The sequence below is a fragment of the Struthio camelus genome, chromosome 32, assembly GCF_040807025.1.
Source record: "Struthio camelus isolate bStrCam1 chromosome 32, bStrCam1.hap1, whole genome shotgun sequence".
NCBI lineage: Eukaryota > Metazoa > Chordata > Aves > Struthioniformes > Struthionidae > Struthio > Struthio camelus.
The window spans coordinates 4,109,532-4,137,405 of record NC_090973.1 but is presented as its reverse complement, the minus strand read 5'-3'; the positions used below and the strand labels follow the sequence as shown (position 1 = coordinate 4,137,405).

The window sequence follows — 27,874 nt, the reverse complement described above, 5'->3', positions numbered from 1 at the left end:
AAATGCTCTCGCTGCTGCCCACGGGCAGAGGCACACAACCAGAGACCACCACCTGGAGTCCAGGTCACTCTGCTGACATGGGAACCTCAACCGCTAGCAGGAGAAATAGCGTATCCTGTCACAGTCACTCAGCACAGATAATATCACGTCTAGGGCTCGCCCCCGCGACACCTCCTCAGGCCCCTGGCTGCACAAACGGTCACAAAGAGAAAAGCACAGATGGAAAACCACACAACTTCAGTAACAATGACTTAGGAGAAGAACCAGAGTTCTCCAAGGTACGTGACACCCAAGAACAATAAGGTATATTCATTCTCTGAATAACAGGTAACAGCTGATTTCTCCTCCTTGCTTGTGTCTAGCCAGGCTCTACCACACAGGGCTCAATGCTGAGGGAAAAACAGGTAGAACAGAATTTGGCAGCCTCGAGGTTAAGCCTTCCCTCCTCAAAGCAAGGAAAATAATAAAGATTATAATCCTATATACATATGTATGTATGTATGTATAGATACACATATATACCCAGCCACACATATTTTTATTTAATATTTATATCTGTGTACACATATATATTATTTATAAACATAATAAAGCCATCTAAGGCCTGAACCAAACACACAAATCACTACCTTCTTTAAGCACCAGAAAAAGACAAGCCCACATAGGACACGAAATAAAAGACAGAACAGCAACTCACAGGCACCCACTTAAATAACATCCGGCTACAGTAATGCTCAGGAACTAGGTCTCACAACCAATTCTCAGCTGCACACTTCCTCACCAGGCAGGAGGCAGCAGTCAGGGACAGAGTTTGTCAGCTGATACAAAGAGGGAGTCTGGCAAATACTTCTGCTTCAGGAACAGAAACTGAAGGTGGTTTCTAAGGTTTCTTCCTAGTCTTTTTGAAAGCAAACAGAAAACACTGGAAGGATTCTTCAGTCTTTCTTCAACCAAATCCCTTCTTCTCAACTCTTATCCTCCCACACCAAGCTGGTACCATCGCTATTGGACCATCTCCCCTTTTGTGTCAGGTACACCCAAACTTCCTACAACAGAAATGATGTCCTTCACAGAACACAGCATGTTTGCTCTCAATATACTACCAAAATCAAGCACAAAATATTGGGGAGGGGGGAAGATGGCAAATGCAAATCTATTCCTGTAAAAAAGCATTCTCATTCAGTACTTGCTCACATTTCAGAAGGTAAAATTCAAGAAGGCAAAACATCTCTGTGTCCTCCAGGTCAACTTTTAGCACAACGTTAGTTTCAGTGGAGCTGTCTTCAGGCACAACTTGCCAGCAGCAGTCTTCCAGCAGACACAAAGTACAACTCAACCTTCCCAGTGTGACCTTCAGGGATAACTACCGCTTAAATACCTGGCTACAGTAACAACACCCGCTCTTGAACAGAAGCACATCCTGCTCCAAGTTTAGGAGAGCACTCACCATCCGCGAGAATGCTGTCTTGTCCTTTCTCAAACCCAAATGCAGCTATGCTTAGATGCCTCCATCTCCAACAGCAACACCCACCTCGATGAGAGGGTGACGCTCTGCCTTTACAACTGGGGTTTCGCCAAGGGCCTGGGAGAAAGCAATAAGGACAGCGGTGTCGAGGAATGCTGGAAACACACGGGAAACCCGGGCCCTGACCCGTGAGTCCCCTGACAACGCTCCCCCCGCCAGGCCGCACTCCCAGCCTGCTCCTCGGCCCGGCGAGGACAGCGCCCGCTCGGGGCCGCCCCTTCCCTTTCCCCCTCACACCCGCCGCAAGAACGGCAGCTCCCACACGAGGTGTCTCGCTCCACACACACTTCCCTCCGCCGAGGCCCTGCTCTGTCCCCAGCCCTCTGTCCCCGGCCCCGCACACGGCAGCTCCTCAGCCTCCAGCACCGGCAGCTGCAGCACCCCCAGCCCCGCCCCCCACTCCGGAAGTGACGCCTCCAGCCCCAAAGTCCCGCCCACCCCACGCTCCCCCATTGGCTCCTGGGTGGTGGGGCGGGGCCTCCTGGGGTGGGACTGGCCGGTGGGGCGGGGGTGGCAGTGCGCATGCGGGGGAGGTGGGGCGGGGCCTGAGGGGCGGGGCCGGGTCGGAGCATGCGCGCTGGCGTGGAGGCGGGGCGGAGGGGTGGGGGCGGGGCGGGGCGGGCGGTGTCCTGCTGCACCGCAGGACGGTGTGGGAATAAGGAGAATAGCCCTGAAAAGACAAAGTCCTCCTGGTGATGCCGGATGTGTCCGCAGGAAAGCTGCAGCCCCTACGCGAAGGCTGCAGTGAGGACATGCCTGCTGTGGCAGCGGGGGTGGTTCGGGGGAGCACCGCGTCTGTCCCCACAAGCTGCGTCCGGACTCTCCTCCCCTCCGCTCCTGCTCTGCTTTGAGTGTTGGAGCACCGCAGAGGGAAGGGACCAGCCCGTGGTGACCGCTGGCTGCCACCCTCGCAGGAAAGGGGTGTGAGATCACACCCTGACTGTGGCCAGGGGAGCTGAGCTCTGCTAATGGACATGGGACCCATGGTCTCACCCGTCTGTACCCACCCGAGCCTAACTCTGCCCCGAACACAGTGGGGGATCATTCATAGTTTTAAGGATTTTGTTTGTTTTCTTTTAGATTCCCCTGTCATCCCTGGGGAGGACTCTTGGTGACAGAGATCCTCAGCACTGCAACTGCACTTGGCAGTGATAAGCAGTGAAGAGCTGTGATTCCTGAGGGGCAAAAGGATTCACTGTGTCTTTAGTGCAGAGGGAGGAGAGCTGGCCTGTCCATCCCTCTTCTTCCCAGCTGCCCTGTGCCCCCAAAGTGGAGGACACTTGCACTCATGTTACCCTAAAAAGAAACAACACTGCAGAGAGCAGAGGAATCTAGTCCTAAAGTGTAGATCTCCAAACTCAGTAGCCCTTTTCAGAGCACCTGAGGGGGGTCTCAGCCCTCCCCTTCTAGCCAGGAACACATCAGGCTCATTCCAGCTGCCCACATCCAGCTGCCCAGAGCCCTGCTGATCTTTATAGAGGAGCTACACCTGCACAGAGCTGTCTCTCAGCAGTGCTGCCAGGTTGCCAGGAGCCCCGTCCATCCCAGAAGTCCCACCTGGGAACAGTGGCCCAGCTGAAGCTGTGATTTTATTTGTCCTTTGCACTCCCTCCTCCTGGGAAATGTTCACTGAGGTAGACTAAAATAATCCCCTATGGTCTCTCCCTAAACAGTGGAGAGAGGCTGGTTCCAGCATTGTAATTTGTCTCATCGGAGGAGGGTTATCTACAAGAGGTGGAAACATCTCACTCTGGAAGCCCCTATTCCCATCTCTTTACTGGGCAGGACACCTAGACTCGGACAAGAGGGGAGTTCATTTTGCCATGGTTCACATATTGATTCAGAGGAGCCAATCTGGGCATCTGATGTTAGGTTAGAAGCCCCTGGGGTGGAGTGGGATTCCACAACACACACACACAGGAGGTGGGATTCCCCTTGCCCAAGCTGAAGTGTGCACAACAGAGCTGCCTGCATGAGAGCTCCTTCTCTAAGCTCCCAGTATAATCCCTGGAGATGGAGGCTGGGAGTCAGTTGCTCACACACAAACATCTGGTGACATTTGAAGAGACAGAGGTGATCCAAGGCATGGGCCAATGTCTGTTTGCTCTGATGGAGCAACTGGGAGACCTGCATCCTTCTAAAGCATGAGGTGGGGGCCAGATGGGGAATTTCCTTGGCCATTTGAAATGACCCTAAACGCCTGCTACAACTACAGCTCCACTCACTAGGAAGGGCAGACACAGGCACATCTCCACATTGCAGACCACTGATGTAATTCAGTGCAGACACTTGATTTCATGACATAAAAATAGACTTGCAGAGCCATGCCAGGTGCCTGGGGTGTCCCATACAACTGCATGTTTCTAGTAGATGCTGCATGGGAAACCCTTCAGGAAAACCATGCCCTTTTGAAGTGGTTGCTGGGCAAGTGCCCCAAGGCATCTTGGAGTTCCTACCTGTGCCCACACAAAGGAATCCCACCACTTCCTTTAGGCATAGTCCAGCCCATCTACCTCCAAGCATGCTGCATAGATGGGAGGCACAGCACACCATGGTCTCAGCTACATGCCTACACTCTCAAACCCTTCTAATTCTCCTCTCCCTAGCTGTCTTCTCACCTCCAGAGGATATGAACAGGGACTGTGCTATTGGTGCCCATAGGGTAGCTGGATGGCAGGCTGCCCAGGCCCAGGGACTTTCTCAGTGGCACTACAGGGTTTACGCTCTTAGTGGCAACCTCATTTCACCATTACATCTGCTATCTATCTGCTCTCTGCTCTCAATCAAAGCCTTTGCATACATCAGGTCCTTGGTAGCAGGTTTCTCCAGGACAAACCTTGGGGCCTCGAGAAACTTGGGGATTTGGCCAACAAAAGCCTCATAAAGTTGTACAAGGAGAAGTGGCAAGTCCTGCATTAGAGGGGCAGAACACCACATGCATCTGGACGGGCTGGGTCCTGACCGGCAGAGGAGAAGGGCCTGGATGTTACGAGGGAGGCCATGTGAGCCAGTGGTGCATGCTCACCACAAATGGGGCCAGCTGCATACGGGGCCACATTAGGAAGAGAGCGGCCACCCAGACAAAGGCAGTTATTATCCCCCTTGACTCAGCACTGGTGTGGCCACATCTGGAACAGCGTGTCCCAGTGTGGGATGCCCAGTGCTGGAGGAATGGGGAGGAACTGGAGAGGCTCCAGAGGAGGTCTGCCAAGAGGGGATTGGGGCCTAAGTGCATGGCCTGTATGGAGAGGCTGAGGGAGCTGCACTTCTTTAGCCTGGTGAAGGAGAGGCTAACGGCAGTAGAGGAAGAGCCTGTGACTGCTCAAAGGGTGGTTTCAGAGATGATGGCACTCTTCTTGGGAGTGGGAAACAGCAGGAGAAGGGGAAAGAGCCACATACTGCAGCTAGAGAGGTTCCGACATGACCTTAGGAGGAGGAAATGTCACTCCAAGGGTAGTGCGGTGGTGCTACAAGCCACCTGGAGGGAGTCAGTGATCAGCCCCTGGCTTTGTGTTTCAAGGAAAAGCAAGTGAGGACAGAGAGACATCAGCAGAGGTGGGGAGATTCCAGGGTGACAGCAAGGTGGGGAAGCAGGCTCAGTGTCTACAGTCTGCAGGGAAACAGGCACAGGCGTGGGACACTGTAGGACAGCTTGTGGTGGAGGCAGCCAAGGGCCCTACCAAGGCTCAAAGCCTCCAACACAACTGAGGTCTTTGTCCTCTTCCCTATGGCTGCTGTCTCTGCCACCAAGGCCTCAGAAAAGACACCGTGTCCTTTAAAATACAGTGCTGCCTTGCTGCCTCGTCGTCCCCAGGGAGCCCAGGAGGTGCCGTTTCATTGCCCTGCACTCGGCGTTGCACATCTTCTCACTGCCCCTGCAAAGAGCCCTGAGCAAAGCATTACGGAAAGCATCACCCTACCCAGGGGCTGGCGGTCAGTGCCTGGCTGATCTGCTTGATAAAACACATCAAGGTTTACCTGGCATCAGAGCCACCTAAATGTTTCCTTTGCCTTCCTGCAATCAGGGCCTCCAACTCGCTGCTCTCATCAATCCCTAGGGAGGCTTTGTGCATAATGGCCCTCAGTAGGGCTTCAGAAGAAACTTTGGGATTTACTTCTGACTTTGACTTCTTGAGAGGTTTGTTCCATCTCCTCTCAGTAGCTCAGATTCATGGACTCAGCACCAAATACACCAGAGGGGCCATTACAATGCCCAAACCCCTAACAAGCCATGCCACTCCCCATAACTTTCCTAGTTCTTCAGTCCTTCGGGGGGCTCATTGGAGACGTTTCAGGAGTGTATTTACAAGAGCACGATTTCAATGAGCACCTAAACAAAAAAAGGATTTTTATTTTTAAAATTTCCTTAATGTTTCCACTTACAGAATAAGTCAGATCCACATTCTTCAACTGGCGTTGACCCAGAGGGTCTCCTAATGAAGTCCTGATGTGTAAGAAGAGTAGAATTTTTGGTAGCAGACGTGGGTGGACAACCTCCCTCCTCACCTCCCCAACTCTGCCCTTTCTCTCTTCAGCCACTGGGGACTTAACATCACTCTTGTTAAAATCTTCACTTTTTTCCACTCAAGTTGGTAGCTGAATGGTACAGCTCCTATGCACCAATTCCCACCTCCTTTCCTTAGAGAACTAGCTGCAGATATTAAGACAAGGATTTGTCTTAATTACAAATAAAGCAAAATAAAACGTGATACAGTTTATTAAAAAAAATACACTTCTCAACTGCCTGTGAAGTCCAAGCTGCCTCCACTGAGGTCCACTTTCCACAAGGAATAACCTTCCTTGACGTGTTTGAAACTGAGAGAGAGAAACACACCTAAGGAGCTGGCGAAAGACAAAATTAGACTCCTGAAAGACGAGGCAAGCTTCAGGCTCCCTGAAGCTCAGAGCAGCAACTGGAAACTTTCACCATATCTGAATGGGTAAAGAGCAAGGGGTGGAGGGAAACTATGGGAAGTGCATACGCCCAGGTAGTCTGGTGCAAAGAGAACTTCAGAAAGGATCAATTTAATGAGGACATGGGAAAAGAAGTGAAAGATGACTGAGATAACACCCAGAGCATAACAGACAGAGCAGCGGTAACACAAATTGAGGGGCAGATCAATATTTCTTCGCCTGAGATTCATACTCTTCCTCCAAATTTCCAGGTTCATCATGCAAATAGATTGATAGGAAAATTAGTCCAGCATTTTGAGCTGATGAGAGTGTGTTCGTATTTTTCAAATGTGGAAAACAGTTCTTCACCTTTCCAGGCCGAGCTCACGTGTCTACCCACAAGCATCCAGTGGCACTTGGAGAGGCCCCAGTGTCTCTGAGGTCCCTGCCTGGGCCTGGCAGCTCTCCCAGGGCACCTGTGGGAGACTGGAGGCCCTTGGAGCTGCAGATGGAGGCTGGGCAGAGGGGACCGGGGCACCTACAGCGGCACCAGACATCCATGACCCTGAGACTGCATCCCACCCCACTTCTGAAAATCACTTCTCTTTTCAACCAAAAACATAACACAAAATCTCCTCCCCCACAAAGACGACTGTACGAAAAGGAAACACAGGAAGCATGATAAGAACACAAAGTATCCTAAAAGCTGAAAAGTGTAACAAAACATTTCTTCACCTTAGATCGTTTTCTTAATGACTTAGTTGTTTCATTTTTATTGACAGTTCTAAGCAGTTCTTTTATAATACATCCTACACCACCAGAAAAGATATTTTTGTGTCTCACACGGAGCCCAGGGCTCCAAAACCAGTCCCTGCCCAGGGCTGTCCAAGCCACCTCTCACTCTTTGCCCAGAGCGAGTCACATGCTGAGGTGTCAAACTCTTGCAGCTGATGGAGGAAAGCAGCAGGGTCATCAGCTCCAATCAAACGCTCTGTTTATTGACGGCCTAATTTGCACACATCTCAACATACCTGTTTTACAGTGTCATCTTAAAAGAGTCCCTAAACATCTAGCCACACTGCCTTTTCGTTCCCTGCATGGTCAATGAAGCGTGACTCCATTTTAGGCAACAACAGGGATGAGACTGCTCTCACCCAATGCCAGGTCCCTTCCGCGCAGAGGTTTATCTCTAACTCAGTTGCCTGCTTTTCCCTTTCTAGTCAGGGGAGAGAAATAGGTTTTCTCACTGGTAAGGCTTCATAGACGACTTCTGGTGGCCAGCTAATGCTCCAGAAAGTTTCCCGTAGGTTCTGGGTCATGTATTCTTGGGCATTTATCCCATAGCTTCTGGGTCCCTTTTACTGACATTTTCTGAACATTTCCATTAGAATTGGGCCCACACCATCAGAAAAGATATTCTGGGCCTCACACAGAGCCCAGCACCACCTAAAACACTCCCTGCCCAGGGATGCCCATGCCATTCCTCCTTGCGCAAAGCACATCACACTGAGATGTTCAGCTCTCCCAAATCACAGTGGAAAGGAGGGTAAGCAGCTTCAGGGAAATACTCTGGTTTTGGATGGCCACATTTGTGCAATCTCAGCATATCTGGGCTACAGAGACATCTTAAAGCAGTCGCTAAACACCTAGCCATGACCCCTTTTCAGTCCTTGCATGGGCAATGAAGCGTGACTCCATTTTAAGGGGCACAAAAGGGATGAGACTGGTCTCACCCTATGGGAATATCCATACCTATATACACACATACAGGAATTCATCCCAGTACATTTCCTACCGACCCTCTGAATGGAGAAACTTTCTTCCGAGGAACTACTATATTTAAACGGACATTTCCAACTCTTCTTCTGCCTCTCTGTCCTCTCTTCTTCCTCTGCCTAGTCTCTCTCCCCAGAGCTCTCCAGGGAAAGGTTCACTGAACCACAGCGCTGAGGGTGGACGAGACCTCTGGGCACCACCTTGTCCAACCCCCCCGCTCAATGCAGAGGGAACTAGAGGAGGTTGCTCAGGGGCTCGCCCCAACTACGCATTGTCCACAAAGGCGCTCAGAGTGCGCTCCATCCCACGGTCCAGGCCACTGATGAAGAAGTCCAACCGTGTTGCCCCAAGTGTTGATCACTGGGGGATACCACTAGTAACTGTCCACCAGCTGGACCTCCGTCCCCTCCCAGAGCCCGGGCACCCTTCTCCACTCGGGACACTGCTGGGCAGAAACCGGAGACCTCGGGCCTCTTTTGGCCCCAGATGTGTCTCCATGTGGACACACGGAGGACAGAGACCCCGTCCAGACCGGGAAGGACACGTCCTCGTGGCCAGGACGTGCCGCTGCCCCACCACCCTGCCGAGAAAAGTCCTTTGCTCTCTGCTGGGTCGCACCAGCCCCCGGCCGGTGGGTTTAGCTCTCGGTCGGACCCGATTTCTGAGGTCAGATGAAATCGCTCCCATCTTCGAGCTCATTTAAACCGTTTGTGAACGTCTTGTGGCCTCTTTTGGTCTGGCTGGAGGGGGTTATTCTGCCTTCAGCTGATCCCCTTCCCTGGGGACGTAAATGAGCGAGACAGGAGGATTTTCCCCAGGAGCTTCCTGCAGGGCCGTTGCTGGACAGCTCACACGGCTGCTCCTGCTCGGCCGAGCTCTGGGAGCAGCCGGAGTTTGCTGCTTTTTCCCCATTTGAGGAGGCCTCTGCCAGCCCCAGCACAGGGGACAGGGACAGCCGGGCTGTACCACGGCTGGGGAGGGGGGTGACAGCTGGGACATACCACAGCTGGGGATGGGGTGACAGCCAGGACGTACCACGGCTGGGGAGGGGGGTGACAGCTGGGATGTACCACCGCTGGGGAGGGGGGTGACAGCTGGGCTGTACCACGGCTGGGGATGGGGGTGACAGCCGGGACGTACCACCGCTGGGGATGGGGGTGACAGATGGGCTGTCCCACGGCTGGGGAGGGGGGTGACAGATGGGACGTACCGTGGGAACGCAGCAGGGCAGCAGAAACAAGGGGCCGCCCCCACCTCCACCTGTGCGGCAATGCCATTGCTCTGTCTGCACGTCACTCAGGACACATCCCGCCCCTCCCAGGCATCGGTTGGCTCTCTCCCTCCAGCGCGCTAGCTGATTGGCCAGCCGGCCGGCAGGGCGGGGCCCTCCTGCAGGGCTGTGGAGCCCTCGGCCGCCCCGAGCGCTGCCTCCGCGGGGATATTCACCGCGCGGCGTCACGGCCTTTTCTGTGCGAGAAGACCGGAAAAGCGTGACGAGAGGCAGGAAACGCAGAGCCAGCTCCGCGAGAAACAAGTGGAAATGCCCGGGGAGCGGTGGCGGGCGGCGTGTGTGACACTGGGCTCTGGGACAACGGGACCCACCTCCTGCCCGCCCCACGGCGCCATGGGGCGGCCGGGGGCGCCGTCCTCTCCCAGCCCCCGCCAGCCCGATCTGTGTCCAGGGCATTTCCAGCACCAGTGGAATGAAGAAAATGCTGCGTGTCTCCCTGCAGGCAAGGAAGATGCAGAAGGTGATCCCAGATGTGGTGCAGCGGCTGCAGGATGCCGATGGGGAGATGGACGCCAAGGCGCTGGCGGTGCTGCGCAACGTGCTGCACCACGCCAACCCACGGCAAACCAGCCGCCTGGCTGTACAGCTGGCCCACGACCTCCTGTCCCTCTTCCCCAATGTGAGGACGGTGGCGGGGAGCTGCTAAGAGGCCCTTTGTGGTTCCCCCCAACCACCGCTGCTGAGGTTGCTGTGCTTGCCCTGGCAGGAGGTCAGCACGGTGCGGGAACTGGCCATGCGGCTCTTTGGGGAGCTGCTGGGCCGGGCAGTAGGCGGCGAGAGGCAGCGCATGAAGCAGCTGGCACGCCAGGGGGCTGCTGCCCCTCTTCTTCCATCTGAGTGACCCACACCTCGGTGCGGCACAGGTACAGGGCACCGTGGTGAGCTGTGAGGCCACCCCAGTAGGCACCTCAGGCAGTGGCTGTGGGGGGGCTCTGGCCTGGCCGTGGTGCCATCGCCCATCTCCCCACTCCTCCCCAGGCTGCCCAAGCAGCCCTCGTGGAGGCTGCAAAGCTCCTCAGGTGGAAGCAGCTCCGGAAGCTGGCCAAGACGCTGCAGACCTGGCGCATCGGCGAGTGCCTGGTGAGGAGGCCCCAGCAGTGCCAGGCCTGTCCTGGTGGTGCTGGCCCCTGTGCCAGTGGTGCCAGCACCTCTGCTGGTGGAGTCAGTCCCTCTCCCAGCAGTGCCAGCCCCTCTCCCAGCAGTGCCGGCATCTTTCCTGGAGGTGCCGGCCTCTATCCCAGCTGTACCAGGCCCTGCCCCGCAGGTGCCAGCACCTCTCCTGGTGGTGCCAGCCCCCGTCCTGGTGATGCCAGCCACTGTCCCTTCTGTGCCAACACCTTTTCCAGTAGTGACACCACCTGTCCTGGCTGTGTTAGCCCCTGTTCCGGTTGTGCCTGTGCCTGTCCTGGGAGAGGGGAGGGGCCCAGTGTTGCCAACACCTGTCCTAGAGGGGGACGGGTGTCTCAGGGAGGGGGACAGGCCTGGCGGTGCCCGCACCTGTACCAAGGATCTCTGCAGCTGCAGGAGGCTGGGCCGGTAGCCAGCGAGTACGTGAGCTGCAGCTGCCGGTACCTGGAGGACCCCCGGGCCCCTCTGCGCGAGCAGGCTGTGCGCTTCACTGGTGAGACCCCCCCACCCAGACACCCCCAACCCTCTCCCCAGCCCCGAGGTCCTTCTCCTCAGGCCCCACGTCCCTCTCCCAAGTGCCCATGTTCCTCTCCTCAGTGTCTCTGACCCTCTCCCCAGCACTGGATCCCTCTCCCCAACACCTGGGACCCTCTTCACAGTTCCTAGGTCCTTCTCCGTAATGCCTGAGTCCTCCCCAGCCCCCATGTCCCTCTCCCAAGTGCCTAGGTCCCTCTCCTCAGAGTCTCTGACCCTCTCCCCAGCACCAGGTCCCTCTCCCCAGCCCCTGGGTCCCCCTCCCCAGCCCCAGGGACCAACTCCTTAATGCTTGGAGCCCTCTCCCCAACACCTGGGACCCTCTTCCCAGTCCCTAGGTCCTTCTCCCCAGCCCTCGAGTCCCTCTCCCCAGAACCCCAGTCCCTCACCCCAGCACTAGGTTCCTGTCCCAATGCCCAGGACCCAAATCCCTCTCCCCTGGCCGGATCTCGCCTTGTGATCGGCTGTGTGTGCCTAGGGCTTGCTGGGCGGCTCCTGGACTGGTGCAAGGAGAAACTGGAGGAGATGTGCAGCCGTGCGTAGGGTATGCGGGGTCGGCCGGGGCTGGCGGGAGGAGGCCGGGGCTGGAGACGGAGGGAGTTTCTTGGGTATTTGAGGGACGGTGTTTTTGACTATGCAGAGGACACCTAGGCCATGCGCCAGGCTGGAGGGCTCTTGCATACCTTTCCTGAAGGGAATCTGGGGGCATTTGGGGGATCACTGAGCCCAGACCGATCCCCTTGTGCCCTGCTCCCCCTTGGCCCTCCCTTGAGCAGGGACCTGGGGTCTCCGCTGATACAGAGCTTGATTGCTGCTCTCTTTCCTCCCATCTCAGTCCTTCAGCGCTTGGACAATGACAGCAGCCCCACAGTCCGCTGCCTGGGGATATCCACAATCTTCATCCTCCAAGCACCCCGGAAAGCATCCCCGTCAGGCTTCACCATCCGAGTCCTGTGCACCCGCCTGCGGAGAGCCTGGCAGCGGTGGCACCCAGGCCCAGGTGCCGGGGTGGACTGAGCAGCCCATAATTCGGCATCCCCCAATTGCCAGTCCACTCCCTGCGCAGAGCACGTTCAGCAAAGCAGGTGGCTCTGGGCCGTGTCCCACTGGGCTTGCACAAGAATGAAGACACCACAGTCTGCCTGGGAAATCCTGTTGCTGTGTTTGCCCACACCCATATTAAAAAGCTTTGTCTTGTGTTCACCTGGAAGGCTGGGCCAGATGGGGCTGGTGAGGGCTGCAGGGTGAGTGTGGGAGGAGGAGCACAGATGCCATGGAGAGGGGGCCGATACAGCTGGAGAGCAGGAGGTGATGGAGGGCATGGGAGTGTGCGTGCTTTGTGGGGCCCTGTGGTGAACCCAAAGGCAAAGCAACTCACAGCCACCTCTGAGGCATCTCAAGGCACATGAATTGCCCTGCAGTCCCATCAGAACACATCTGTGTGCCTTGTAGTACATCCCAGGTCCCTCTGTGCACCTTTTGGAGCTCCTTAGAACCCCAAGAATGGCCTGTTCGAACCCCCACCGAGCCTCCCCAAGCCCTGCTCCTCCTGCACAGTTGCCCCTGAGCCACAGGACTCCCCAGGCCTGCACATGGCACTGGCAGGACTCCCATGTCTCCTCTGGCATCTCGCCAGACACCCACAGACGACATGGGGCTCTGGATGTCTCTAGCAGTGCCGCAGCAGACTGGTGCCTTCTTCTCCTCCTCCTCCTCTGGGTCGTAGGGGTTCCCCACAGCTCTCCTGGGACATGGGGTCCTTGGCGAGGTCCATGATGCTTCCTCTGGGGTTCCCCACAGGTTCCTCGGTGCCTCCTCCTCTGGGGTCCCCCCTGTCATGCCCAGAGCCAGGTGTAGCACCAGCCCCCATAAGCACGCAGCACCCCTTGGGGATGGACCCCCTCCATCCACCCAAAAAAAACCCTCCCCTGCTGAGGGCCCTGCAGATGTCCCCTCCCCCACAAACAAGCCCCAAAGCCACAAATCCTGCCCAAAAGCCCTTCACAGCCCCCAGACCCTGCCCCAACACACCAGTTAGCCCCCACATGCCTCCAAACTCTGACCCAACACCATCCTCAACTCCAGAACCTCCCCAAACCCTATCCCAAAGCCCCAAACACCCCCAAACTGCCCACAAACCCTGCCCCAACAGCAGCAAGCTAGTCCTTGAATACACTTTAGTCTCAATTAACACACATGTCACTAGAATCAATTAGAGGAAACATGGGGGCCCAGCCTGGAAGCCCCACACCCTGCATGCCTCCCACACCAGCACAGCTGGATGTTGAGGTGCACAGGCCCAAAACACCCCCAAACCCTGCCCCAGCACCCCCAAAACCCTCTCCTAGGATACCATTACACCCCAGGGCCCACAAATCTTCTCCCAAAGTTCCCAGCCCAACATGTACTGGGGGGAGTTATCTGCTAGTGTTAATGGCCCCTTGATTGTACCAATACGTTAAGGTAGAAAAGGTGTTCTAGTAAATAGTGGCTGTGATCTGTTTCTCCCCTTTGACTCGGTCTCCTTTGGCAGAAAAGGGAGTTTACAGCATCTTTTGGTGGACTAGGTTGATTAGTGGACACCCAGGTGACAAGAAGACTTTTCTCCTTTGCTTTTGAACCATTTCTCAGAACCTTCTGGACATGCAAGACGCCTCCCTAAAGGGGGCTGCTCTGGGATGATTGCACTGGGCACAATGGTTAATGAGGCCATGAAGATACAATTTCCGGCTGCAGAAATGAAAGCCTCAGGAAAAGTTGGAGAGGACACTGAAGGGCTCTGGCGAAGCCCCAGCCCTGCTGCAGGAAACAGCACAGCTTGTAAGCATGTCCTCAGGGAAGGAGAAAAGCATTGCTCCAGCCCATAGGACAACGAGTGCTATTCAATACTACTTTTCATGACCAAAGTGTTGCAAAAGCAGAAAGGACTGCAGATGTCCTGCTCTTTGGGTAGCAGATTATGGAGCATTTGGCAAGTTAAAACACAAAACCAAAACCTAAAAAAGAAACGCTTTAATGTAGCTTTGGGCAATGAGCCAGCCCTGCTCAGTTCCTCCCCGTCTCCAGCTTCCCGACCCAGGGCAGCATCCCCCTTCTTGGCCCTGCGGCAGGGGCCGGGCCGGGCCGGCGGGGCTGAGGGCGAGGGCCGGGCCGAGGGCCGGGGCGAGCGGGAAGGGGGCCAGCTGCGGGGCGGCTCCGCGGCCGGGCAGGGCCGGGCCGGGGCAGGGCTGGGGGCGGGTCGGGCTGCGGCCGGGGCCGGGCTCCAGGGCGGCGGCGCCAGGCCGGGCCGGGCCTGACAGCAGCGCTCCGCCTGCGCCCCGCCTGCCCCGCCCTCTGCGCTGGCGGGCCAATCAGCTGGCGAGGGCAGGCCGCGGGCCAACGGCAGGGCCGGGGTGAGCCGTGAGCGACACGCAGGCCGCCCAATGGCCGCCGCGCCTGGCCGTGGCGCAGCCCGTCTGCCCGCCCCCCCGCCGGGCCTCGGCCCCGGCCCGGGAGTTTGGTGCTGCCGCGGGCGAAGTCCTGGCTCTGCAGCTGCCCGGCCCGAAGGTCTCGGCCGCGGGGAGGGAGGCGTCGCGGGGCCGTGCTGGTGCCCCGCCGAGGCAGCTGCCGGGCGGGAGCTCTGGGCGCCAAGGCCGGAGGCTTTGGGGCAGCGCCGGCTCCGGCGTGCTCGGGGCTGGGGCTCGCCCAGAGGGATCGTCTCTCGGTGCCGAGCCCCGAGGAGCGGTTTGTCCTGGACGTGCAGGTCCAGCCCCACCGCGGTGTCCACGGGGCACCCGCTGGGGGATGGCTGTGGTGGTGGTGGGTGTCAAGGAGGTTGGTGTGGTGGGTCACAAGGATGGCTGAAGGGCTGGAGCGTCTCCCGTCGGAGAGAGGCTGAGGGAGCCGGGAGTGTTTCGCCTGGAAACCAGAGTGGTGGTGGGATGTTTTCCGGGTGTCCAAACAGGTGATGTAGGGAGGGTGTGAGGGGGACGGAGACCGTGGTTCGGAGTGGTTGTCAGTGGTGTGGAGTGAGAGGAGGAGAGGGAATGGGCACCAAGTGGCCAAGCAGGAAATTCCACCTTGTTCACTGTGAGGGTGGTCAGAGAGTGGAGCAGGTTCCCCGAGTGTCTGTGGGGTCTCGACTGTGTGAGATACTGCAAACCATCCTGACCTGGTCCTGGGCAACCTGCTGTAGGTGCCCCTGGTTGAGCAGGGGGTGGGAGAAGGGGATCTCCAGAGGTCCCTGCCAACATCATCTATTCTGTCACTCTGTGAAAACAACAAACTCAGAACAAAAGCAACTTTTTGAGGAAAAATGAGTAGCCAGAGAGTTACTAGCAGCAGGTAGACTGGCTGTGTTGTTTTCAGTGCTTGTGGATGGGAGGAGGGAAAAGAAATAGGATTTTCGATTCAAGGTCTTCATATCATGCTCATTAAGAAAAAGGAAAAAAAAACTCATGAGTTGGGCTTTCAGGATGGAGGCAGCTGATGGGAGGTGGAAGGACTACAGGGGAGGGGCCTGGAGGCAGCAGCCACCTCATCTGCCTCCTGCAGCTGAATTTATCCATGTGCTGAGTGAGGGAGCCTGGGAAAAGGAGTTTCTGAGCTGAGATGCCGAGCACCGAGTGCTGGGGGCTCTTGCTTGGTCTGCTCGAAGAACTGGATGCATTGGGAGGGTGGTTTTCTTTCTTTTGAGGGAACAATTTCCTCATGTGAGCATGCAAAGACTAGTCCTAGACTAGAAGTGGTGTAGAATGGATGTCCATGAGTCTGTTTGGCACCTTCCTTAGTCCTGGCATTTCTATTTCTGTGTGGCCAGATGAAAGGGCCCTTGGTACTTCCTTTTCCTCCTTTGGACACCTCATCTGATAGTGGTGGACCTTTCTCTCTACAGGGCCATGTTGGCCAAATCCTTGGCTCCCAGCAATCAATGCACTGCCATCAGTTCCTGCCTCCAGTCCCACTTCTCTCAGTGTGTCCTTGTCTGAGAGATGCTCCAGAGCCGTAGTCATCTTTATGGCCCTTTCCTGGAGTCTGTGCAGCAGGCCCATGTCTTTCTTGTACAGGAGAGCCCACATTTGGACACAGCCCTCCAGGTGCAGCCTCACCAGTGCTGAGCAGGAGGGAAGGATCTCTTTTCTTGACCTGCTGGCAAGGCTCTTGCTACTGCAGCCCAGGATACTGTTGGCCTCCTTTGCCATGAGGGTGCATTGCTGGCTGATGACCAACTTGTCCACCAGGAGCCGCAGGTGCTTTCTCTGGAAAGCTGCTCCTCAGCCAGTCAGTCCCCAGCCTGTTGTGGTGCATGGGGATAGTTCTTCCCATGTGCAGGACTTGGCGCTTTCGTTTGCTGACTGTCATGAGGTTCCTGTCTGCCCACTTCTCAGGTCCCTCTGAGTGGCAGCACAATCACGTGCTGAATCAGCCACTCCTCCCAATTTTCTGTCATCCGCCAGCTTGCCTTGGATTCCTTTGGCCCCATCATCCAGGTCATGAGTGAAGATCTTAAACAAGGTTTGCTACATTGCTTCCAGGATCCTTCCTGGACTGCCTCCATTCGGCTGTGCTCCCACACAGACCCAAGAGGTACCTGAAGGCAGAATTAGTCCACGTCCTGCTCTAATGAACGATGTGACTGGGATTTTATGGCATCACCTTCCTCTGGTTTTCCCAGTCCTTGCAAAGGATGCCTGCTCTTGCCCCTCCCTCACTCCCAAACCAGACGCAAGGGCGCACAACACGTGTCTTCAGGACAGTGTTGCAAATGCACCTCAGGCTCCGAGGAAACTGTCTTGCCATCTTGGGCACATAGGAAAGAACTATCACTGCTACAAAACGCTGGAAATGTCTTACAATGTCATAAATGTAGGGAGACGACATGGGATGAAGAAGAAAGCTAGGAATTTGTTCCACACTACCGTAGTCCCAAAGAAAGTAAACATCTCCCTGGCCACTGGCCACCGGCAAGGAGGTCACAGGCTGCTTCTTGCTGACAGATTTGAAGAGTGCCACTCAACAGACTCACACCCAGTCCCCAAAGGAGAGACACGGGCAGTCCCTGGAGGAGAATCAGCCTGGTTGTGAGGTAAATGTGGACCAGGCAGCAGTCGTGTATGTTATGGGTAAGGGGCTGGGGAGGGCTCTGGGGAAGGAGGTGCAAAGGCCAGAGGGGGAAATGCCGAGCTGTGGGTCTGTCCAAGTGCTGTGTGGGGCTGGTGTGTGCACATCAGCAGAGCGGCTTAGGCAAGAGCAATGCAGGCCTGAGCCCCTTGTGGCTAGTTGTAGGGATCAGAAGGGATTGCTTGTTGGAGCACATCACAAGGCAGCTACAGGCACCGCTCCTGTGCGCGAGGCTCCTGCCTGCCCTTTTTGGGAAGGCAGGTACTGGGACGCCCGGCACAGACGCTCACTGCGAGCTCGCTGGGAAAGGTCAGCACTTTCTCTCCCGTTATGGCCAGAGGAGGAAGGCAGCTTTTCCCTGCCAGCAGGGTAGTGCGAGCACTGTGCATGCAACTGCAGAGACATTAGTTAAATGTAAAAACAGAAGCTGCCCCCCAAAGCGCTGTGTGTTCTGCTGCAGCCTGCCTGTTGCCTTGGGAGTTGCCTTCCAGGTGGAAAGTAGAGGGCAGCTGGGAGAGTAAATGCAAAGCAGGCAAAGTAAGAGCTGGTCAAGGCCACCCCTTTCTCTGTCCCTCTTAGGATCACTTGAGTGAGCTTTAATTCTGGAGGTGTTTGAGAAGGAGGCATTTTAAATAGTCCTGCAGACTTAGGAAACTCTCACCTTCAAAAACCAAGACGTTAACTTGCCCTCTTTTCTCTCTTCTTCAGATGATTATTTAGCTTCATTTGGAAGGGTACTTATTTATATGCTCTTCTAGGACTGACTTTTTTGTGTGTTTTAACCTCCTCACAGCTTAGGTACTAGACTTATTCATTGATGATTAATAATTACAGAGAAGTTTTAATGCCCTGTTGTCTAATAAGGCAAGAGAGATAAAATTTTGGAAGAGTTTCTTTAAAATGCAGCTCTTAACCCTCTGGCATCCAAACAGAAAGCAGGTGAAGATTCCTCCAATTCCAACTTTAAATGCATTTTGAACCAAGGAGGAGCTCCCTGGGAAGCACAACCCCATGAGAAGCCTGTAACAGCCCCCCATCCCGCGTGGGGACCAGGCCAGGGCAGCATCTCCCACGGGGTGGGCTGTGACGGGGGTCGAGCGGGGCTGCGGTGCCCCCCGTCAGGGGGTCCCGGCCTCCCCCCACAGAGGCGTCCCGGGAGGATGGTGGCAGCAGGGCCGAGGTCGGGCACCATCAGGGAGGGGGCTCTGCCCATTTTGGAGGCTGGACAGCATGGGGAGCCCCCGTCCTGTCCCCGAGGGGAGGCACTGGGTCCCCCTGGGCCCGTGGTTCAGCCCGGCCCCGATTCCATCCCGGTACGGCAGTTATCGCCGTGGGAACGCGGATGCAGCGGGCTCCAGACGTGTTGCCCGGCACTGCGTGGGGCAGCAGGAGGATCTGGGCTCTCCCCGGAGCAGGCACTGCGCGGGGCAGCAGGAGGATCTGGGCTCTCCCCAGAACAGACACAGGATCCCACCGCCCCTCGGCGCGAGCCATGGGGAGGCGAGTCAGAGTGCAGAGTTGGGTGCCGCAGCCGCAGCCGGTAGGAGGCGCTGGGTGGGATGGGAGGCAGGTCAGAGCCATGGGGCTGGGAGCCGGGGTCGGTCCTCGCAGTGTCCCCAGACCCCCGAGGGGGGTGGTAGGCAGGGACCAAAGTGGTACCTTGGATGGTGTTGCCATGACAGCCATCCCGTGCTGGGTCCCCACAGCTCTTCAGAGCTGACAGCCACAGACATCCCCTCCCTGTCCCCTCCCCATCCCCATCCCGGGAGAGCTCTTGGGGAAGGGTTTTTACCCTCCTGCTGGCCAGGGTCCCTGTGGCACACACACAAAGATGATGCTCTTTCAAATCCAAACATCCCCTTTGGGTCCAGGCAGGTGGCAAGGGTACCCTTAGGGCAGGAGCTGTCTGTATCAAAAGAGGAAGAGCTTTTCCTTCAGTCCTAAAATCCCAGAAACTGCCTGGCCTCAGGCACACAAAGCCTCTGTGTGATGATAAGGCTGACATGAAGGTGAAAGGTGGCCACAGACCACTGCCAAGAGCCCTGGCACAAGTTGCAGCCGCCAGGGCTGGGACAGCACGGGGGCTGAAGCCCCAGGCACACAGTCCCTCGCACAGCGCCAGCCCCTTCGGGGGGCTGGGGGTCACGGGACAGGGTTCCCTCCCTGGTGGCTGCACACTTGGGGCTGACAGCTCCATTGCGCAAGGGGCTCTTGTCCTGCTCACCTGAATCAGTGCGTCCCCTGTACTTGAGCAAGGCCACCGCACATGCACAGAGCAAGGCCACAGCCGAGGTGTGGAGACACTCAGTTCTGCCCTGTGCCGTTTCCCAGCAGGGCATCGTGAGACGGTTTCTCACCTTCGTGGGGACCATGCTGTGGAACTTGTGGCTGGGGTGTTTTATCCAGCTGAAGACGTGGGGGAGAGGCGAGCAGCAAGGCAGCCGAGGAAGAAGAAGGCTCCAGTGTACTCAACTGGGTAAGAGCCTCGTGGCCAGAAGTACCCTCAGCTTCTGGCAGCAGAGGCAATGGGGAAGGTGCCCTCCAGGTTCCTGACACAGGGTCTGGGGTCAGACTGTGGCATGGTCCTTGGGGACACGAGCCTGTTCCATTGTATCGAACATGGCCCTGCTCCTCCCACAAGGACAGACCCTTGTGGGGAAAGCCAGGTGTGGCAGCTGGGAGCCATGGCAGCCCCATCATGCACCACCGTGGTGTGTCTTGCAGGAGCCACATCCGACCGCCATGTGCAGCCCCTCATCAACAGTCAAAGACCTGCTCTCTCCTACAAGAAAGGGACAGGCTCCTTCGTGGCACAAGTCATCTCCGCCTTGGTGAGTGCCGGCCTCGTGTGGGCTCTGGTGCTCCATCAGTGCTGTGTCACTGATGCCAGCTCACTTGGTTTCCCACAGACCTGGGCTCCTGCCTCTGCTCAGAGGCGAAAACGCACACAGGCTTTTGGCATCCTGTGGCGAAGACCGCCAGATACCCGTGTTCCCTGTGAGGTAGGGGAAAAGGCTGTTTTGTGCCCTTGTTCCTCCATCTTGGGGCCTTGACTCTCCCCTCCGTGCCTCAGTTTCCCCATCCTGGATCTAGCACTGGCCCACTGGGCAGCCTGTGGGCTAAGTCAGAGGAGAGGCTAGCTGTAGGCTCTGCAAGCAGCAGGGTTTGAGAGAAAGGTGCTGGTCGAAGGCCAGGCGAGAGTGGGGCTCCTTGGGGTGTCTCCAGGGAGTTCATCTTGGGGCAGTGATAGTATCGGAGAGGAGGGGGACAATGCAGTGTAACAGTCTGAGAAGAGCGTGGGCAAAGGGGCTCTCTCTGGAGCCGTCATGGGCAGGAAAGAGCAGGCTCTGCCCAGGCATGTGTGGGACGAGGACTGTACTGCTAAAGGCCCGTTGGAGCAGGACAGGGACCAGGAGGAGATGGGGAGCAGGCTGAAGATTGTGAGGAGGCTGGAGAGTGGGATGAGGTGCTGAGGGCAGCCTGACGGCAGCAGTTAGGGACAATCTCCCTCTGGTGCAGCAGGGGAGGCTGGGGTAAGGGCAGCCCCCCGGGGCAGGACAGGCTGCTTATCCGTGGAGTCAGGGGAGGAGAGCCCAGGCATGCACAGCGTGATGTGGGGTATAAGTACAAAACTAGGAGCTCGGGAAATATGTGTCTCTTCCTAAAAAGTCCTGAATCGTCCCTCACAAAGGAACCTTTTGGGTGGGTGGCTCAACACCATTGCATTGAAAGTGGAAATGAGGTGGGTGCTTTCACTGGAAGGGAAAAGGGGGCTGAGGGAGCAGCTGCCTGTGTCCGCGGGAAGGCTTGGGGCTGCCGTGGGGCAGCATGCAGAGCACCGGGGCCCCTTGTGAGAAGCTGTGTGGGATGAGAGGGCTGTCATGGGGCAGCATGTGGGGTGAGAGCTGTGTGGTGCCACCTGGGGAATGAGAGGGTTGTGGGCGTTGCCAGGGCTGCCATGCTGTCCCCTTAGGGCAGCATGTCCTGCAACCCCCGCATGTGGGGCCCTGCTTGGAGGGAGCCCTATCCCTCTGCCTCCCCACATCCCCCTTTGCTCAGCATGGGGAACCGCGTGTCATTGCAGTCCCTGACAGCGAGCAGTGAGACGCCGAAGACCACGAGGACAACAGGCCGATGGGGAAACCTGGGGGGTACCGTGGTGTTGAGCACCAAAGCGCTGCCTCATCCCGTCTGTGTAAGAGGAGCACTCTGGGGCCAGGATCAGTGGTAGCATGTGCCACTGTGCTGAGGAAGGGCTGTGGGAGTGGGGAGATGGGAGGGTTTGTGGGCCGAGGAGAGCCCTGAGGGGAGAGTGTGGTAGCCCATGCAACCTAGCCGCACGGGGTGGGAGGCCCAGTGCTGGGCGCTGCAGAAAATGGGAGAAAGGGGTGAGTGTGTGCCCACTTGTGGAACTAAGGGGAGGGTTAAGTCAGGCTGTTCTGTGTGTGGAGCAAAGGAGTGGGCTCAATCAGGGTGCTTGAGGGTGAAGCCTGGCCAGTGCTTTGGGGCAGTGAGCAGGTGGATTTTCAGCCTTCCCCATGTGCCGAGAGCATAATTCTCTTGCTCCTCTGAAAGCACCACAGAAGGCTACTTCTGACCGACTGACCTGACAGTTTCTCCTTTTGCAGAGTGTGGAGCCATGCAGGCTGTGGCTCCCAGTCCACCAAGCCAACGTGAAGAACGTAAGCGTTGCTCGCAGCTTCCCGAGTGCTCAGCTCGGGCCTGCTCTCCTGCCAGGCAGAGACTGTCCAGAGCTTGTCTCTGCAGTGACGGTGGCCCTGGGGGACACGTGTGGGGCACCGAGCTGTCGCTGCTTGAAGCGACCTTGTGTCTACGTAAGAGGTGCAGGCTAGGGGAACAAGGCATCGGGACAGCTGGTTCCCTGCTGCAATGGAGGAAGGGTTTGGGGAGTGGAGGGGAGGGAGGCACTGGGGGTTGGGGGGTGATGGACGTGTGAGCCTCAGCCATGTGGGGTGGGAGGAATGGTAGTGGGTGTTGGTGGAAGAGGGGGGTTCCTGATAGGTCTGGACGCAGTCCTGGAGCAAAGGTTTTCGGGATGGTCTCACCCCTGCTGCTTTGGTTGGTGAGCAGGTTTTGTGCAGCCTTCCCCATGGGCAGAGGTCAATAGGTAATAGAAAGGCAGGGTTTCACTCCCTTCTCACCCTCTGGAAAGCAGCACACCGGCACGCCAGGGATGAATGTGCCCAGGCAAGTCCTTCAGAAAGCCAGGGTCGGGGGAGGTTTCCCCATTGGTGGGTGGGAAGGGGGATGTTATGTGCAGGGTGCTGGTCCCGTGCCTCGTTCGTGAGCAGTGCAGGGGTAGGTAAAAGCCTTTATTTTGATGGGGCCTGCCAGAGAGACGCAAGGAAGACGAGGGAAATGACCACGCGCCCCAGACCAGCAGCTTTACCGAGTCGAGCCAGGATCCCAGAGCCGACTGCAGAGTGGAGAAGGAGCCCTGAGCCACAGGCCTGCTCGCCCAATCCGATCGTCGTTGACAACGCACGAGGGACAGGCGAGGCTTGGGACACCATTTGGTGCTGGACCCAGGACATAAGCCAGAGCCTGGAGAAGCCTTCAGCCTCGCTTCAGGTGAAGGGGTTCGCCTGTCTTGATGGGACAAGTGATGGGCAGCAGTGTGCGGAAGGGATTGGGACATAGAGGAAAGGCCAGGCTCCAGCAGCCCGAAGCAGCAGGGAAAGCAGGAGGGCAATGGGAGCAGTTTGGAGGGAGTCCTGAGAGACTTAGGGGTTCTTGGGTTGTTATCTTGTGATTATTGCCTTGAGGTTGTACTCCTTAGAGGTTATTGCTTTGAGGTGGGCTAGGCAAGTTGTCCCTGGGAGCTCCCAGCCAATCTGCAAAAGGGACGAAGAAGGCTCCTTTGGACTCACTGTACCACCAATGTCTTCTGTTGTAGAGCCCGGAGAGCATCCCAGTGCTGATCCCAATCCCGGAAGCAAGCAACAACGTAAGCACTGCTCGCAGCCCCCCACATGCTCACCGCCGTGCTGCTCTGTGTCCACGCACAGCTTGGCCAGGTTCTGCAGATGGGTTTGTTGGTGCAGGCTTTCTAGTCCCCCTGAGAAAACACACCTGCTGAAAAGAGGGCGAAAAGTGCAGGCTGTGCAGCTGGTGTGGCTGTTAGAGGGAGGGCAAGAGCCCCAACCTAGGACTAGGAAAGAGTCCAGGGGCCCCTTTTGTGGTGGATGTGAAGGAGGGGTGCAGAAGGTGGGCACCACCAGAAGGTGCCCCCAGCCCGCGAGCGTGATGGGGCTCGGAGCTAGTGTGTGCAGGGAGCTGTAGAAGGCCGTGTGGGGGTGCTGGAGGCCCAGAAGACTGTGCAGTGGCCACAGCACCTTGAGGGCTGTGTCGCGGCAGTGGTAGGGGCTGGGAGAGGCAAGGCTGGGGCAGCGGCTGTAGGAGTTTGCCAGGTGGGGCAAGTGGTGGTGGTGGGGGTGTGGGAGGTCTTTGAGGAAGGAGCCTTTGAGTAGGCGTAGGGCAAATGTGGGCTGAGGCTGGTGAAGACGTTGCTAGTGGAGTTGTGGAGGGAAGAGGCTGGGAGGTGAGAGCGGGGCTGCCTTGAGTGCAACACCGCCAAGCCCCTCTTTGCCTCTCGGTGCACTTGATGGCCAGGAGGGGTGTTGCCTGGAGGAGTAGGGGCGGGGGGCTGCTAAGGGCACTGGGGCGGGTCGTTGTGCGGTGGGCAAGCAGGCGGTGCTGGAAGTGTTGGTGGGTGGCAGGCAGCAGGAGGAGGGAGTGGCAGTGTTGGTGGGGTCATGAGTGCCATGGTGGGAGGAGGCAGGGGGGAGCGAGGCTGGTGTATGGGTGTGTGGGGAGAGGAAGGCGAGTGGGTTGCGGGGAGGTGGGCCAGATGGGTGGGCCAGGGGTGGCAGTGGCGGTGGCAGCACCAGGTGCCTGGCACCTGCGAGGGCGCTCGGCACCGCGGGGAAGACACTTGCGTGCGGTGGGAAGGTGCAGGGCAAACGCTGCCAAGTTGGTGTGGAGGGAAGGGAAGAGAGAGAGGCTGTAGTTGGCGTGGGAGCAGAGAGGTGGGCTGGCTGTGGTGCGTGCTCACTTGTGGGCCCTTGGAAAGGGAGTGAGGCGAGGTGGGAGGCTGCTGAGCAGAGGGGTGCTGTTGCTGCTTGGCACCACGTTGGCCAGGAGTAGGGCTGGCGTGCTGTGTTGCGCTGCAAAGGCCTCCTTTGCTTTGTCAGGCTGTGGAGAGGGCCAGCAGGGCTGCCTCGGAGCCCGGGAGAGAGCAGGAGGCGGCGAGCAGCAGCGGCGGCATGGGTGCTCAGGTATGAGCTAAGGAGGGAGCTGAGGAGCGAGAGGTTGTGAGGAAGGGCTTTGTTGGGGCTCTGTTGGTGGGCAGAGGAGGTGGTCTGTTGGGGGAGGGCGGTGTGAGGTTGAGCTGCTGCCCCCTAAAATGCTCCTGAGCTGAGGAGCCCTGGCGTGGGCAGAGAAGGAGCCCATGTTTGCTTCTCTCCCGGCTCCACCAAGCAGACCCATGATTCCCCCGCTTGGCCACTGGCTCCCCGAGACGGCAGCTTGGCCACAGGCTTGGGGCAGGCGTGTGGTGCATGCAGGCCTTCCTGAAAGGAGCAGCTGCTTTTGCAGCTGGGGCCTGGCTGTGCAGCTGGGGCCCCCATTAGGCCCTCTGGGGAAAGGTGGCGCAAAGGCCGTGCGCCAGCATGGTCTTCAGCCCCGCGTGCTGCCAGGCAGCTGCCCTGTGATGCAGGGAAGCCTCTGAGGCAAGGCGTCTGTTGTGCTCGCAATGCTTTGCAGGGGGGCTACTTGGGAGCAGGCAGGTGGCAGAGGCCCGATGCGAGGGCCTAGCAGGGCGGTGGGTGGGAGCCCTTTGTGGTGGGAGTCAGGGCAAAGGAGTCGGGGCTCTTGGGCTCTTGGCTTGTGACTCTTGCCTGAAGGATTTGGGTGCCTTGAGGCCTGTTGTGCATGGGAGCTGCCTGGCAATGTGCCCCCAAAGGGCCAAAGGAGGCTCCTTCTGAGTGCCTGTGCCACCAATTTCTTCTCTTGTAGAGCCTGGAAACTGTGCCACCACCGGTCCCAGTCTCCGAAGGCAGCAGCAAGGACGTAAGTGCCACTCCTAAGCCCCATATGCTCAGCCGGGTGCTGCTGTCTGTGCACTCGGAGCTTGTCCAGGGTGTGCCCACGGGTTGCTCAGGGCAGGTTTTCTAGGCCCACAGAAAAAAGAGGCCTGTTGAAAAGAGGGCGAAAAGTGCAGGCTGTGCAGCTGGTGCGCGTGTTAGAGGGAGGGTAGGAGGCAAGAGTAGAGGTGGCGGTGGGCGAGGGCTGCATGGGCGTGGGGAAGGGCTGTGTTTGGGGGTGAGGTGGCGAGGCCGTTGGTGCTGCGGGGTGTGAGGCGTTTGGAGGGTGAGTCTGGGCGGGTGGAGGTGGGAGCAGGGCCGTGTTGTGGTGGGTGGCGGCAAGTGGGCGAGGAGGAGTTGGTGGTGGGCGGGTGGGAGTGTTGGAGTGGGTAGGGGAAGAGGAGGTTTGCTGAGAATTGTTGGGAAAGGGTGTGTGTGTGTGTGGGGAGAGGTGGGCATGGTGGTGAGCGTAGGAGGGCGGCTGTGTTGGGTGGCCGTGGTGGGACCCCGTTGGCCCGAGCAGCATGGCCGTAGGCAGGTAGGGAGGGTCCACGCATGCAGCCTGATCAGCAACTGCCTGTGGCGAAGGTGCATCCGCTGTGCGGGGCTTGTGCCGAGGCCACAGTGGTGCTGGGGATGTAGCAGCAGCTTGCCGTCCCTGCGTGGGTGATGCTCGGTGACAATGTGCCCTTGGTGGCTTTGCAGGTGGCCGCCAGAGCAGCTGCGAGCATGGCCAGAGAGAAACCGCGGCGGTTCCTGAGGGCGCAGCGGCAGGGAAAGCCTCCTGGCGCGGAGCCACCAGAGCTGGTGAGGGCTTGGGCCAGGGCAGGGCAGTGTGGTGGCCGCTGTGTGCCAGTGCTGTGTCAGGAAATGGCCCGGGGGCCCCTTTGGTGGTGGCTCTGAAGGAAGAGCGGCCAAGGCAGGCCCCGTGGGTGCCCCCGCACCGGCAGCGTGATGGGGCTCGGAGCTAGCGTCTGAGCGGCCATGGAGAAGGCCATGTGAGGGTGAGTGTTGGAGGCACAAAAGGCTCTGCGGTGGCCACAGCACCTTGGCGGCTGTGCGCCAGCAGTGGGCCGGGCCGGGCCAGGCAAGCATGGGGCAGCGGCTGTTGGGGTTTGCCAGGAAGGCTGGTGGGCAGTGCTGGCGGTGGGGGTGCGGGAGGTCTTTGAGGAAGGAGCTTCTGAGCATGCATAGGGCAAATGTGGGCTGAGGCTGGTGAAGTCGTTGCTAGTGGAGTTGTGGAGGGAAGAGGCTGGGAGGTGAGAGCGGGGCTGCCTTGAGCACAGCACCACCGATGGCCCCTTTGTCCCTGGAAGCGCTTGATGGCCAGGAGGGGTGTTGCCTGGAGGAGTAGGGGCGGGGGGCTGCTAAGGGCACTGGGGCGGGTCGTTGTGCGGTGGGCAAGCAGGCGGTGCTGGAAGTGTTGGTGGGTGGCAGGCAGCAGGAGGAGGGAGCGGCAGTGTCGGTGGGGGCATGGGTGCCGTGGTGGGAGGAGGCAGGCGGAAGAGAGGCTGGTGTGTGGGTGTGTGGGGAGAGGAGGGCGAGTGGGTTGCGGGGAGGTGGGCCAGATGGGTGGGCCAGGGTTGGCAGTGGCGGTGGCAGCGCCAGGTGCCTGGCACCTGCGAGGGCGCTCGGCACCGCAGGGAAGACACTGCTTGTGGTTGGGAAGGTGCAGGGCAAAAGCTGCCAAGTTGGTGTGGAGGGAAGGGAAGAGAGAGAGGCTGTAGTTGGCGTGGGAGCAGAGGGGTGGGCTGGCTGTGGTGCGTGCTCACTTGTGGGCCCTTGGAAAGGGAGTGAGGTGAGGTGGGAGGCTGCTGAGCAGAGGGGCTCTGTTGTTGCTTGGCACCACGTTGGCCAGGAGTAGGGCTGGCGTGCTGCGTTGGGCTGCAAAGGCCTCCTTTGCTTTGTCAGGCTGTGGAGAGGGCCAGCAGGGCTGCCTCGGAGCCCGGGAGAGAGCAGGAGGCGGTGAGCAGCAGCGGCGGCATGGGTGCTCAGGTATGAGCTAAGGAGGGAGCTGAGGCGTGAGGAAGGGCTTTGTTGGGGCTCTGTTGGTGGGCAGAGGTGGTGGTCTGTTGGGGGAGGGCGGTGTGAAGTGGAGCTGCTGCCCCCAAAAATGCTCCTCAGCAGAGCAGCCCTGGCGTGGGCAGAGAAGGAGCCCATGTTTGCTTCTCTCCCGGCTCCACCAAGCAGACCCATGATTCCCCCGCTTGGCCACTGGCTCCCCGAGACGGCAGCTTGGCCACAGGCTTGGGGCAGGCGCATGGTGCATGCAGGCCTTGGGCAAAGGAGCAGCTGCCTTTGCAGCTGGGGCCTGGCCGTGCAGCTGGGGCCCCCATTAGGCTCCGGGAAAAGGTGGCGCAAAGGCTGTGCGCCAGCATGGTCTCCAGCCCCGCGTGCTGCCAGGCAGCTGCCCTGTGATGCAGGGAGCCCCTCAGGCAAGGCGTCTGTTGTGCTTGTAAGGCTTTGCAGGGGGGCTACTTGGGAGCAGGCAGGCGGCAGAGGCCCGAGGCGAGGGCCAAGCAG

At 58.2% G+C, this 27,874-nt stretch overlaps 1 long non-coding RNA gene across 1 annotated transcript in view; it reads left to right on the top strand.

Moving 5' to 3' along the window:
- The window catches only part of LOC138063491 (uncharacterized), a 224,207-nt gene extending 199,683 nt beyond the window's left edge, over positions 1 to 24,524 (top strand). Inside the window, exon 4 of the long non-coding RNA XR_011137069.1 lies at positions 24,461 to 24,524. This is a non-coding gene — a long non-coding RNA (uncharacterized lncRNA). The remainder of the gene's footprint in view (positions 1 to 24,460) is intronic.
- The last annotated feature ends 3,350 nt before the right edge of the window (positions 24,525 to 27,874 follow it).